The sequence below is a fragment of the Phodopus roborovskii genome, unplaced genomic scaffold (assembly GCF_943737965.1).
Source record: "Phodopus roborovskii unplaced genomic scaffold, PHOROB, whole genome shotgun sequence".
Lineage (NCBI taxonomy): Eukaryota > Metazoa > Chordata > Mammalia > Rodentia > Cricetidae > Phodopus > Phodopus roborovskii.
The window spans coordinates 13,297,668-13,311,257 of NW_026126418.1; the positions used below are offsets into that span (position 1 = coordinate 13,297,668).

A 13,590-nucleotide genomic window follows, 5' to 3' on the forward strand; every position below is an offset into this window, starting at 1 on the left:
CCATAAACTCCCTGAGGACAAGCACATGTTTCAGACATTTGAATTCCCTTCTCCATCCCTTGTTATTTACAGGCAAATATACTCAAATGCTCTCAGAGTCTAAAGAGAATTCCTCTCTGGCAAATATCTCCCCATTTACAGAATGGAAGTTGTCCCTCCTCCTCGGTGGGAGATTATTTCCATGACTCCCAGTAGATATTGAAACCATGGACAGTAATAAATTCTATGTATTCACTATAGTTTTCAATACTTACATACCTATGATAACATTTAATCTGTAGATTGAGACAAATTAAGAACAACAATGATAACATAGATTTACTATATAATAAAGTTAATGTGTTCACCCTTCTGTTATGATGTCAGGCACACCTATGTGGGTAGAAGACCCAGAGTCTGTGTGAAGAGAGAAGCACAGTGGATGAGGAAGATGCTGCAATGTAGCTTAGGCAGCACAATACTGAATAGCTAATGGGTGGGTAGCATCCGTGGTGTGGATGCACCAGACAAAGTATGATTCATTTCGAGAGCAGAAATTTCTTTACGCTGCCCAGAATGAATGGCTACATTTTTTTTTTTTATTTTTGGTTTTTCAAGACAGGGCTTCCCTGTATTGCTTTGGAGCAATTTTCATATCATGATATGAAAATATACACTCAAATTAAAGTAATGCTTAGCTTTTAAAATCTGCATTCCACTCTGGATTTCCTCAACTATTCTATTCCATCAAAATCCATGGGTTCAAAACATATTAATAGACCGAGACACACAGTTTTAGAAACAGAGATCTGGTAGACCTCCCAAGAGCCTATGAAAAAAAGTGGGTCATCTTTGGGAGTGGAGACTAGGTTAACATCATTTCCTGGTGTCTTCTAAACATCCCGCTCCCCTGAGCTGAAGTTTTGCTTTTTTTGTTTCAGTTACCCACGACCAACTTTGGTCTGAAAATATTAAATAAAAAGTTTCCTCCAAATAATGTATGACTCGATGGACAGAGAAAGACATTTGCCACCAAGTCTAATAACTGAGTTCAATTGCTAGGACTCACATGTCAGAAGGAGAGTACTGACTCCTTTAAGTTGCCCTCTAATCTCTATACACATGATGTGTCATGGGTACATACTGATACCCCTACCCCTCCCTCTCCCATAGTAAGTAAGCTTTAAATTTGTAGCCATTCAGCTGGAAGTTGGTGGTGCATGCCTTTAATCCCAGCCCTTGGGAGGCAAAAGCAGATAGATCTCTGTGAGTTCAAGGCCAGCCTGGTCTACCCAGTGAATTTTAGGACAGCCAGAGCTACACAGAGAAATCCTGTGTCAAAAATCAAAACAACAACAAAAAGAGTTCCACAGAAAGCTTGAGAATTACTTGTCTAGATGTGCACAGAGGACAGGCACTTATGCACGCACACATGCACGCCCATGTGTACACGCACAAGCACACACATACACACACACTTTGGAGGCACCCATAATTGTAACTTTCAAGAGTGCAACTTGTCAGAAGCTGTGGTTTTAGTAGAGAGGGAAGATAGGCCCTAGCTTGGCAAGGAGAAAGATGGGGTGGATGTGTGAATATCTTACCATGCTCTCCCCCAGTCTTTGGCTCTCCCTCCCAGAGCACCCCACAAGTTCAGACAGGGATTGGGAGAGTCTGTTGATGCATTCCTTAGAAGCCAACCTCCTGGGGACACAGAACAGGTAGAGAGAATGCAGGATGGATCTAAAGAGGTGAATGCAGAATCTTCAGCTTCTGATCTCAGCTCTAACAAGAAGCCCTGAGATGCAGTCTTGATAGCCCAACAGAGCCCTTACCTCTACCCCAAAGACAAGATCACAATGGGACAAGTGGGGCATTATGCTGTCTTGGGCCACACTGTGAGCTCCTCCCTCAGTCTTACCTTAGTCACTGGACTCCCAGGGAAAAGCATCAGGCCAGAAGAAAAGCTGTACCCTTCATCCCCTAGGCATCAGCAGCTCTGCCAGCACTCTGGCATTTTGTTCATGATCTAATCATGGCCTGAGGTCAGTGGGTTTTTTGTTTGGTTGGTTGTGTTTCTTTTTATACAGGCTAGGGATTTGATTGTCTGGATGGCAGAAATTAATTCCTGCCAGGATTTCATATGCCTCAGAATTGAACCCCCTTGAGGAAAAAAGAAGCAGGGCAAAGAATGGGGGATGGGGTAAAAAAGGAGAATGCAGCCTTCCAATGGTGTGCCCCCACTGTGTACATTTTCAGACTTTGCAGGCAAATTTGTGGCCGCAATTGTGGCTAAAATATGAATGAATGTGGTTGTGTGCAGGTGCATGAATGACTGTAGTTTCTATGAATGAGTGCATTTGTGAGGAAGGATGTATGGGAACCCTTGCAAGCTGGAATAGTGGTTTGCAGATGCCTGGCTGGTTGAAAGCATCCATGGATAAGTCTGTGAGGTTAGGTTGGGGATACATAAGGGGAGTATTTGGTTTTCTCATAGAATCTGCCTTTTGTGCTATTGTTGTTGTTGCTGCTGCTAAAACATGAACCATTAGCAACTGTTTGGTCCTCCCAGAAGCCCCAGAGAAGGGGAAAACAGGCAGTCTATTTGTCATCACTTGAAGGCTCTTCTGGCCACTAGGAATTGTCCTTAGATAAACTCTAGCCCCACAGTCTCCTGTCTAGTCCCTGATACTCTTCCTTTCTGCTTAGCAAGGGGCAGGTGAGCAGTAGCTAAGTAGGATTTTTCTCTGACCTGCAGCCTGCTAACCCACTAGCCTGGTAGGGGGGAATTATGCAGATTGTGTCCTTGCCTGATATGCTGGGGTCTACATTTGATACCCTCCTCTTTCCCAATCAGCTTTCAGAGAAGGAGGAACTTCTTAATTTGGGATACAGTGATAAGCAAAGCTGATTGAGGGGGAGGTGAGAATTGTAAATCAGACCTGATGAATATGTTAAAAATTAGGGAAGGTCCACTTAATTAAAGTCATATGATTTAAATACGACTTCTCCTCCACCCAAGGCCTCATACATCCATCCTTTGTCATCCAAGTGGTCTCTGTGAATGCCCCATGCACAATGGTCCCAATTAGTTCCCTTGTTAACAGACTGGCAGATGCCAAGGACTGAATGGGTCAGGGAGACCAAATTCTTTCATCATCTAGAGGCAAGTGTAGCCCATTTGAGGAGGGCGAATCAGGGGAAGGGGCAGAGGATCAAGAAATGCAAGAAATGAAGACAACCAGATGATTATCACATCCCTCCTCTGAAAACAAAGATCTGAAAGTAGCATGGTGGAGGCAATTGGTGTGCAAATAAAGAAGTCACAGGTACGTGTGGAATGTCTGATTGCAAAACAGACTTTTGGAAATTACACTGTTTAGCTATGTAAAGGACATAATTGTCCCCAGTAACAAGCACATGTTTAATAAATGCAGATTTAAATGATGCAATTTTGGCATCAGGTTGCGTGTTTAAGTTCCCCTCAGATGATGCCTCCTTCTATTTTGAGGCATGAATTCTGTACCTTTACTGCCAAGCAATCACGAGAGGAAGAATATCCCAGAGTCCTTGTCTATGAATGTACTGCCTTCACAAAGTATGAATGTGCTGGCACTTTGTGTCTGTCTGTATGAATGGGGGTTGCATGTGTTGGTCAGAGGCCACGTGAGACACGTGGGGTGGGAATTGTGTCTTTGAAAAAAAATGAATCGGGAGAAATGAAACAGATAAGCTATGAATGGCACAGGACTCTCCCGTGGTGCCCCTCCACCACAATGCCCCTCACCATAAGGCACACCTGTTTTATTAAAATGAATTCCTGGCTTTGCATATATTGATAAACTAATGTCTGTACTTGTGTGCCACTGTTCACGAGGTCCAGACTTGGGAGGAAAAAAAAAAAAAAAACAGGGCTGCAACACAAAAGATACCGCAGTCAGCTCAGGCAGGAAGTTATTTTTAGATCAGAAAAAAAGAGGGGGGAGAAAAAGAGAGAGAGAAGAACCACTTCTGGGTTTTGCAATCTAATTTGGTCCCCTTTCTTAAGGGGAAAAAAAATCCCATCGATGGCAATTTCCATACAATCTGATTCTATTTGGCTTCTAGCAAAGACGAGGAGATCTAGGGCTGAAAATTCTGGAGTTTTATGGCTGATTCTAGCTAGTAGCCTTTCTTCACCAGGCTCCAGCTGAATTAATTTGATACTATTTTTGAAAGTCAGTGTTTCTAAGGGAGACCTAATGACGCACTGACGTCAATGCAGGTCAATAGCACACGCTGCTGGAACTGGGCGTGCTACACCGAGCCAGGGCTGGAGCCTTTCCAAACAGCCCCAACTCTGCAAATATCCCAGCTTTGCAGGCGGGGGTGGGGGGGTGGGGACAGGGTTTTGTAAACACCAAGACCCCCATCATTTTTCCAGAGCCTCTTTAGAATCGATGCATATTTTCCTGACTCGAAGAAAGGCTAAATAGATAGAAGCAGTCGCACTGCAGCATAAAAAAAAAAAAAAAAAAAAAAAAAAAAAAAAAATACCTGTCAAAGGAATTGTATGTAATTCGGGCAGCGTGCGCGCACACACATTTACACTCAGAATGCAAGGCATATCATTAGGGTGTGTCTATAAATAGACCCCAGTGTGTATGCACTGGGACTTAATCCCTGGTCGGGGTTTTCGAACGTGGGTGATAAATTCTGTGTTCTGATCAGTTACCCGGGAGGTGCCTGAATGTGAGGGGGGAGGAGTGTGGGAGGGGGCTGCCTCCTCTCTTCTCTTTCCCTCTGGCTGCTCTTCTCTCCTCTCCTCGCCCCCCTCCTCTCCTCCTCCCTCTCTCCCACTACTCCCTCCCTCTTTCAGCATCTCCCCTACCCTCTTTCTTTCTCTCCTCTCTCTCTCTCCCCTCCCTCTCTCCCCCTCCCGCTCTCTTTTCCCTCTCCCTACAAGTCTGGCACTGAAGGAGAACTGTTTTGCTTTGCTCCGGGAAGAGTGCAGACACGACGTGAAATCCGGAGCTCTTTGCGTGGTGCATTTAAAATGCTTCCTTATTTATATTATCCTCATCTCCTCCCCTCTCCCACCCCCTCACCAGTCCTTCCAATTTTCCCTAGAAATCTGTGTAAAGCGTGGAGGGGAAAACATTTGCATAAAAAGTGAAGGAGCTCGCCAAGGTAGGTTAAACCATGCACTGCCTTGTGTTTGCCTTTTGCAAAGTTTATGATGTCAGTTGGTGAATGTTCGGAAGAGCAGTTCTTTATGACTGTCCGTGATTACTGTCTTTTTCATTGAACAATATCTATGCAAATTGCCTAGACTTCTTGAGCAGGCTTTGCTAGGGTCTGGTGTGTATGGTTCTTGCAAGAGGCATGCCAATTCGGGAGTCAGTTATAGTGTTCAACAGGGAAAGAGATGCTGTGCTGTGGGGTGGGGGTGGCAGTGTGGAGGGGGCTTCTTTAGTGGGCAACTGCTCCTTCCAGTTTGCCAGATTTGGGGCTGATTCTCATTCACTAAATGTCTTCATTATCCTGGTAATGATTTTGCACATGAAAATCTAGTTCCAACAAGGTTTCATGAAGTCAGAACAAAGTGAGGGGGAGTATAGGGTGATAAAGACAGTTGGGGCATGCTAGTGGTGGCTGTGGCAACGATTCCGTAATAGAGAATTTAATCTCTCCTCACAGTATCTGGGGGGAAATGCTAAGTCTTTAATGGGTGTAAGCAAAAATGATTTTATAAAATGGGAAAGAAATGTTTCCAGTGCAAGAGGAAAAAAAAAAAAAAAAAAAAAAAAAAAAAAAACGCTGCAGCTCACAACCACCTGTAGAGGGAAATCTTTATGCACAATTTCGTAGGGCCGGTTGTGTGGAGGAAAACCGCCCGGAAAGGCGCCAGGCAAACTTTGCTGCAGGAGGAGAGGCAGGCCCCCGCAGAGTGAAGGGCGAAATCGCGGGGGCGGGCAGCCAGGGAGGGAAAGAATGAAAGCTCACCGGAGTCATCTACGAAGCCACAAAGTTGGCTGGTGTGGGGGTTTGGGTGGAGGATGGGGCGGGTGGGGGTGGGGTGTGGCGGGGGAGCGCTGAGATGGGCAAGCCTGAGCTAAGGTGTTTACAGGGTGTGTGGCGGGGTGGGGGACATCCTAGGAGGTTTTGCTGATGTGGTGTCAAATACCTCGTAGAGGTGTGGAGGTCTGAGTCCGGGGTTTCCCTGCAGCCTTGGTCTCTCCTGCCTCCAGCCCCTGCACAAAACCAGGTAGTAATCAACAAGTGTCTCTCCCAAAATTAGTTTTGAAAAGGACTTGGAGGGTTTTCTAATGGAGGTAAATGCACCGACTGTATTGTGTGTTGTAGAGGGGCATTCATTGTTAGGTAGGAGCTTTGAAGAGTGGAGGGGTGGAGTCAGGGGCTTCAACGTCAGTCATTTGACCTTGTGAAACAGAGTTCAAATCCTCCAGAGTGTTGAAAAGGCACAACCAAGGGTCATGATCCCGTCTTTCATCAGGAGCTTTGCAGGCACACGGAGGGAAAAAAAAAAAAAAAAAAAAATCTAGCGCCTGCTTTTGGCCACACCTCGTCAATGGGGATTCCATGTGTATGAAAGCAGGATTTTTTTTTTTTTTTTTTTTTAAATCTGGGGGAAGCAGGCAGCACACACTGTCAGCTCAAGTGCTGTGTTTTTTCTCCCCTGCACACGATCTTCTAGGAAACCTGGATCGCCTGCCTGTTCTCTGAACAGCAGCCTTTTCTGGGAGATGGCACACAAATGCGTGTGGGGAGGGGATGCTTTGGCTGTCTTTAAAAAGCGAAAGGAGTTTGCCGTTTGGATGTCTGGTTAAACTGAACTTGAGATGGGGAAAAGACAATGAGGTTTTGGAGCTGCGGTGGTGGAAGAGAGGTGGGCTGGATTACATGTCAAAAGGAAGGTGATGGTTTGTGAGTTTTTCCCCCTCCCAAAGGGGCAAAATGGCTGCGTCACCTAAGGCAGCTGATAATGAAATATCAACAAGAAGATGAGAAATTTCAGGAGGGTAGAATCAGCAAGCCATTGCCTCACCCTCTGGAGCTAGAAAAACCAAACCTCTCTGGACTGTATGGTGCACGCCTCCAATCCCAGGGAGGCAGAGACAGTTAGATCTCTGAGTTCGAGGCCAGCCTGATCTACTGAGTGAGTTCCAGGACAGCCAGTGCTACACAAAGAAACCCTGTTTCAAAAATTAAACAAACAGCCCTGCAGGGAAGAAAGGCACAGATGTAGGTGGCACCTGGGCATAGTGGGGCATGGGTGTAATCCTTGTGCTCAGAAGACAGAGCCAGGGAAACAGCCACAGGTTTGAAGTTATCCTGCTCTACACAGTGAGTTTGAGACCAGACTGGACTACAGAATGAGAGACTATCTTTCAAAAAAAGCCAGGGGTGGGATGGGTGGCTGGAGAGATGGCTTAGAGGTTAGGAGCACTAACTACTGGTCTTTCAGAAGTCCTGAGTTCAATTCCCAGCAATCACGTGGTGGCTCACAACCATCTGTGATGAGATCTGGTGCCCTCCCCTGGCCTTCATACATACATATGTGCAGACAGAATACTGTATACATAAAGGGGGGGAGTGCAGTGGGGAGTGCTGGAGAGATGGCTCAGCAGTTAAGAGCACTGGTAACTCTTCCAGAGGGCACAGGTTCTATTCCCAGCGCCCACATGGCAGCTCACAATTGTTTGTAACTCCTGTTCCAGGGGATCCAATACCCTCACACGGGCATACATGTGGGAAAAATTTCAATGTACATAAAATAAAAATAAATTATTAAAAGAAAAAAGGGAAGAGATAGAGCTGGGTACAGGCTGTAGTTAATGTGAAGCTCTGTCTAGCAAAAGAGAGCAGAGGGATTGTCGACTCCACCCTGGAGTAAAGCTAGACCAGCATGTCTGGTAGGCACTGCCCCATCACTTTCAGGCCACTGGAAGGATAGCAATGTCTTTTACAGCCTAGGAGGAGTTAAGACCGCCTGAGTTCGTCTTCTCAGATGGAAATTTCCCTATTCTTTACTCAGGTTAACAAGTGTTTCACTTGGATATAGACTAGAAAGAATGGTTAGGAGAGAAAGTAACCTAGTCTTGAAATCCAGCCATGTGGCCTCCGTCATCTGCTGAACCTATAAGTCCCTCTCTACTCTCAAATTCCAGAAGGACAATAGACCAATGTATATTCCTTGACACTTCCTTCTCACTAAAGGAGTTCCATGTCCATCAGCCACCCTATCCCCAACCCCAGAATCCACCTTTATCAGGTCTGAACACGCCCAGGCATGTGTCAAGTGCAGACATATATGCAAAATATATGTGCATCTATATGTGTCAAGATGGCATGAACACATGCAAGTATGCCCCCGGTTCTCACCACACAAAAGTCCAGGAGCAATGTACAAACGTCCTTCCTCTTCTACAAGTCCGGAGATGCCAGTTAAGAAATGCAACACCTGTTTTAGGGGTGGACCTGACATCCCTGAGTGTATGTGGTGAACCGGAATTTGCCCTGGGTTTCCTCATATTCATTCAGGAGTGTCAGTTGCCTCTTCACTCAACGTTGGAGAGAGTAACCTCAAGCAAAGACACAATCAATGAAAAGAATGAAGTCCCAACTTTTTTCTTCAGTGCCCTGGATAACCCTGATGTTTCCTCTTTCTCAAAAATGTGGGGGATGAGCAAGAGCAACCGTATAATTTGGAGACCCAATACAAAGTGAAAATGTAAGATGGCTTGTTCAAAAAGCATGAAGATAATAACATTAAAGATACTAAAATAAAAGGTTTTCTCTTCCTTCCATGGTCTCTCTAGACTCATTATGGAGCTGATCACATGCCATTCAATGTTGTGCTAAATAAACATTATTTTATTTTAATTGGTAGTGTGAATTTTACCACTCATCTTTTATACTGTGCAATGTTGGCTTTAAATACTTACAAAAGAACATCTAGCTTGTTTTCACAATCCCAGGAATTATACACCTCATGCTTAGTAGTCCATGCTTACCTTGGTATTTAATTCATACCAGGATGAGGATACATCAAGCAAAGTGAATTTTCCTGATTCTAGCTTACTTCTTGGTAAAGGTACAAAGTGTCAGTGCTCCCTGGCTTGCTGTCGAGCAGGGGATGTCTCAGAAGAAAAGCTCTATGGTTCACTTTCTCTCTATTCCTCCTAGGTCATGGTTTTCAGTATCCCACAGGTGGGTGGTAAATACAAAGAATGGTTGTGCTGCCTAGTTGTGTCAGTCTGACACAAGTAATAATCATCTGAGAGGAGGGATCCTCAACTGAGAATATGCCTACAAGATCTGGCTTGTAGACCAACCTGGAGAGCATCATCTTTACTTTTTTTTTTAAGATTTATTTATTTATTATGTATATAGTGTTCTGTCTGCAGGCCAGAAGAAGGAGTCATATCTCATAATAGATGGTTGTGAGTCACCATGTGGGTGCTGGGAATTGAACTAAGGACCTCTGGTAGAACAGCCAGTGCTCTTAACTGCTGAGCCATCTCTCCAGCCCCTAGAGCATTTTCTTAATTAATGATTGATGGAGGAAGGTCCAGCCTATTGTGGGTGGTACCATCCCTGGACTGGTGGTCCTGCATTCAACAAGAAAGCAGGATGAGCAAGCCACAATGAGCAAGCCAGTAAGCAGCACTTCTCCATGGCCTCTTCATCAACTCTTGCCTCCAGGTTCCCGTCCTGTATGAGTTTCTGACCTGATCTCCTTCAATGATGTTGAAGTGTAAGCCAAATAAACCCTTTCCTCCTCAACTTGCTTTTGGTCATGGAGTTTCATCTCAGCAATAGTAACCCTGACTAGGACAAGGACTATGAGTGAGAAGTACTGTGCTGGGGTCCATCAGTTACTGGTGATGTTTAGAGCCCTGTGGCTTCTCTCTTGCATTCAAAGCACCTTTCCAACAAAAAGCATGGCCTCTTAGAACTGTTGGATTCACATTTCCTTAATCCTAGACCTATAGCTCACCTACCTTGAGTCTGAGCTCAAACTGGCACTCCGCATGGGGCACTGCCAACAGAAAATAGAGAGGGAGCACATCCCATCTGTCTTCTTCATTTACTTACATGCTCCACTGTCCAACCAACTTACAAAATACAACTTCAAAGATAAGATAATCAAGAACTCCAGGGTCATAAATTTTAAGTGCTCATATCAAGCACTCAGCCCTTCTGAGCACAGGACCCTATGTGATGACTCCACATGTCACAAACTTTTGAAGACATCCTTGGCATGAAAGGTTGAGAATTGATCCACCTCCCAGACCAAGAGTCCAATTGCTCACCTTCCTCCATCAAGCAAATAACTCCATCTACAGCAGAAAACTTCAGCATCCTCCATTACTGATTGGCTAGAGGACTCTTCTTCTTTAACCAAATTCCTGTTAATTGATGTCTCAGCTTTGAAGACAGACCCTATCTCTCCCATGCAAACAGATGCCTTGCACTAGAGGCCAGGCTTTGGAAATAAAGTATCCACTCTGGTCCATACCTGTCATAACCAAGCTTGACTAGATCAGTCAGAACCTCTACCCAGTTGTACCTTTAGGTTTCACCATTTAACACAAATAAAATGATGCTCAACATGCTCCATGAATGACTGTGCCAGTGATTTAATGCTTATTCATTGTTGATCTCACCATCACTCTGAAGTCTATCTAGGAATCTCCTGGCTTGGGATGACATGTTTTTAGAAATTACTTTTGCAGTATAGTCAATTCATGTTGACATGAAGGAGTAAGAAGATTTGAGGTTTAAAGGGTCCAAGAGAAGATGATCGTGCATTCCTGATGGATCCCAGTAAGAAAGGAAATTTTCCTTCCTCCATCAAATGCCTTTCTGTTCTTAACCCTCTAAGGAGCAAAGCATGAATGATGCTCTGGACTAGGATAATATTAAAAATGCATCCAATCTGGAGAATGAAGACACTATTGACCCTGCAGCATTGGCTTAGGGGACTTTGAGGGTTGTGTGTTTCAACCTTAATCTGGCTTTTCTTTTCTGCCAGGCCCTTTAGGTGGCAGGAATGCCTTTTTGTAAAATATTTAGTTTGGTCTAAACTACTAAGACTGTGCAGGAAAAAGAAAAAGGAATTACACTTGTTTGTTTGTTTTTTCTGTAAGTTTTATTAGGCTTGGGACAGCTTCATTGACAGTCCAGTCAGTTAATGGGCAGGAAGACTAATCAGTGAATTATCATTTACTGTTTATGAATGAGCCTAGCACTGGGTTTGACCCATTACGAGTAATTAATAAGTGATAGCTGACTCTGAGTATGTCTCACCACTGCTCTAATGATACCGAAATGGAGTTGGCCTCACACTACATATGTTTTAAGTAGCCATGTGAATGTTTTTGGTTTTAGGAAAATTATTTGGCTGCGTTGCTCACTTGACCTGAACAATGGAGTATTCACCTCATAATCCATACTATAGAGCAGTGGTTTTCAACCTTCCTAATGCTGTGACTCTTTAATACAGTTCTTCATGTTGTGATTCCCCAACCAAAAAATTATTTAATTCCTACTTCATAACTGTAATTTTGCTACTTCTATGAATCATAATGTAAATATCTGATGTTCAGGATATCTGATATGTGACCGCCAAAGAGGTCAAGACCCTCAGGTTGGGAACCATTGCCCTAGAGGGTTTTCATGAGGTTAGAATGAGATGGCTCATGTGACATCGCTCTAGCACATGTGATGTACATCTTTGTATACATGGGTACATAGAAGCAGATACCAAAATATCTTTAATTTTAGCCTTCCTCTCTTCCCCAACTCACTCAATAAAGGTAAATGCAGGATCCTGGTAGTGTCCTTAGTGCAGTATAATGATAAATAGTCTAGGCTATGCAACCAAATACTAACTCCTATACTTAATTGGGTATGTGGCTTTTGCTAGGTTATTTTGACTCTTTAAGCTTCCATTTCTTGGCAGATAAACTAGGTACCTATCTCAAACAGTTACTGTGATAATTCATTAACTTGATATTTGCATGTGGCTTGACACAGTACCTGAAGATTACTGAGTATCTGACAGGTTATTTTCGATTGTATTTACTGTTATATCTGTGGCCACTGGTGAACCCGTGGAAGCATCCGAGAAGTGAGTTTGGAGCAATGTCTCCTGAGGCACAGTGTGTATTGGGTAACAGTTCTGTGGCTGGCTTTTCTTACCAGTGTTAATTCCTCCTTTTCCAAAGCTATCATTTCCCTTCACTTGGGGACTCTGGCCTTGAGAGAACTAGGTAAAATTTGTCTTTCCAGCTTCCTACTAAAAGAAATTTCTCTCTACTGACTTAGCCTGGGCAACTGTCATTTCTAATGGAAAGTTGAAGAGAGAAACCCCTTACCTAGCCACCATGTGTGGAGACTCTTCTGGATAGCAGCCCATAGGCTCTGGGGTTTCAGTGATAACTGAGACACAAATCCTCCATACCACCATGGCGCTTGTAGTGAAGAGAAGAACGGTCCCTCCAATGGTCCACAGTCACCTGGTAAGACCCTTGATGGTTCTTGAGTTCTTAAGCAATTAGACAATTCTTGTGTGGACCATAAGCCATCAAAGGCCTCTGTTTATATTCCAAATTTAGCTGCCCTGTGGCTGTCCTGCTCTGTCACACCACATAACTGGTGTGAGCATGTGAATAATGTGCAGGTGCCAGTGGGGAGAAAAGCAAGTGCCCTTCTCTACGACCAGCAATACCCTTAAACTTTTTTTTGATAACTTTTTATTTAAATTTGCAATAAGCTTGTTTTACATGTCAATACCAGTTCCCTCACCCTCCACTCCTCTCTTGTCTCCCTCCTATCCCCCATCCCATACCCTTTCTGCTCCCCAGGGAGGGTGAGGCCTTCCATGGAAAGTCTTTAAAGTCTGTCATATCATTTAGAGCAGGGCCTAGGCCCTCCCTCGTGTGTCTAGGCTGAGGGAGTATCCCTCTATGTGGAATGGACTCCCAGAGTCCATTCATATACTAGGGATAAATACTGATCCCCTACCAGAGGCCCCATAGGCTGCCCAGTCCTCCTAACTAACACCCACAGAAGAAGCTAGACTTTTATGACAGTATTCTTACTAGAAGCTCATAGTCTCATTGTGTCAGGGGTCCTGGGAATATAGGACTTACTCTGACCTAAAAACCACAGTTAGAGACTGGAAAATGGCTCAGTTGGACAGTTCCTTGCTTTGCACCTGAGTTCAGTCTCCCCGGCACTCATGTAACAACAACCAACAAACAGCTGAGTGTGGTAGTAACATATATTTATAATTTCAGCACAAAAGGGTAGAAACACAGGGATCTCTGAGGCTCACTGGATAAGACAGTCTAGCCTGTTAAGTGCTAGGCCAGTGAGAGAGACTCTGTCTCAAAAAAAAAAAAGCAAGGTAGGCAGCTGCTGAGGAACAATACTTGATGCTGTGCTATGTACTCCATGTGTACACATACATACACACAATTTTCAATTTAAAAAAAAAAATGTAACCACAGAGTCAGAAGTAGCCTCAGCATCTTCAGAGAGTGGCCTCAACCATGCTTCTGCCTGCATGACTGTGGATCCTAGTGTAGGGAAAGGACT

At 44.2% G+C, this 13,590-nt stretch overlaps 1 long non-coding RNA gene across 1 annotated transcript; it reads left to right on the forward strand.

The window, feature by feature from the left end:
* Positions 1–4,856: 4,856 nt before the first annotated feature.
* LOC127221956 (uncharacterized) lies at positions 4,857–10,459 on the forward strand. The gene is made up of 2 exons (XR_007834513.1): positions 4,857–5,148; positions 10,181–10,459. It is a non-coding gene; the product is annotated as an uncharacterized LOC127221956 (long non-coding RNA).
* Positions 10,460–13,590: the final 3,131 nt, after the last annotated feature.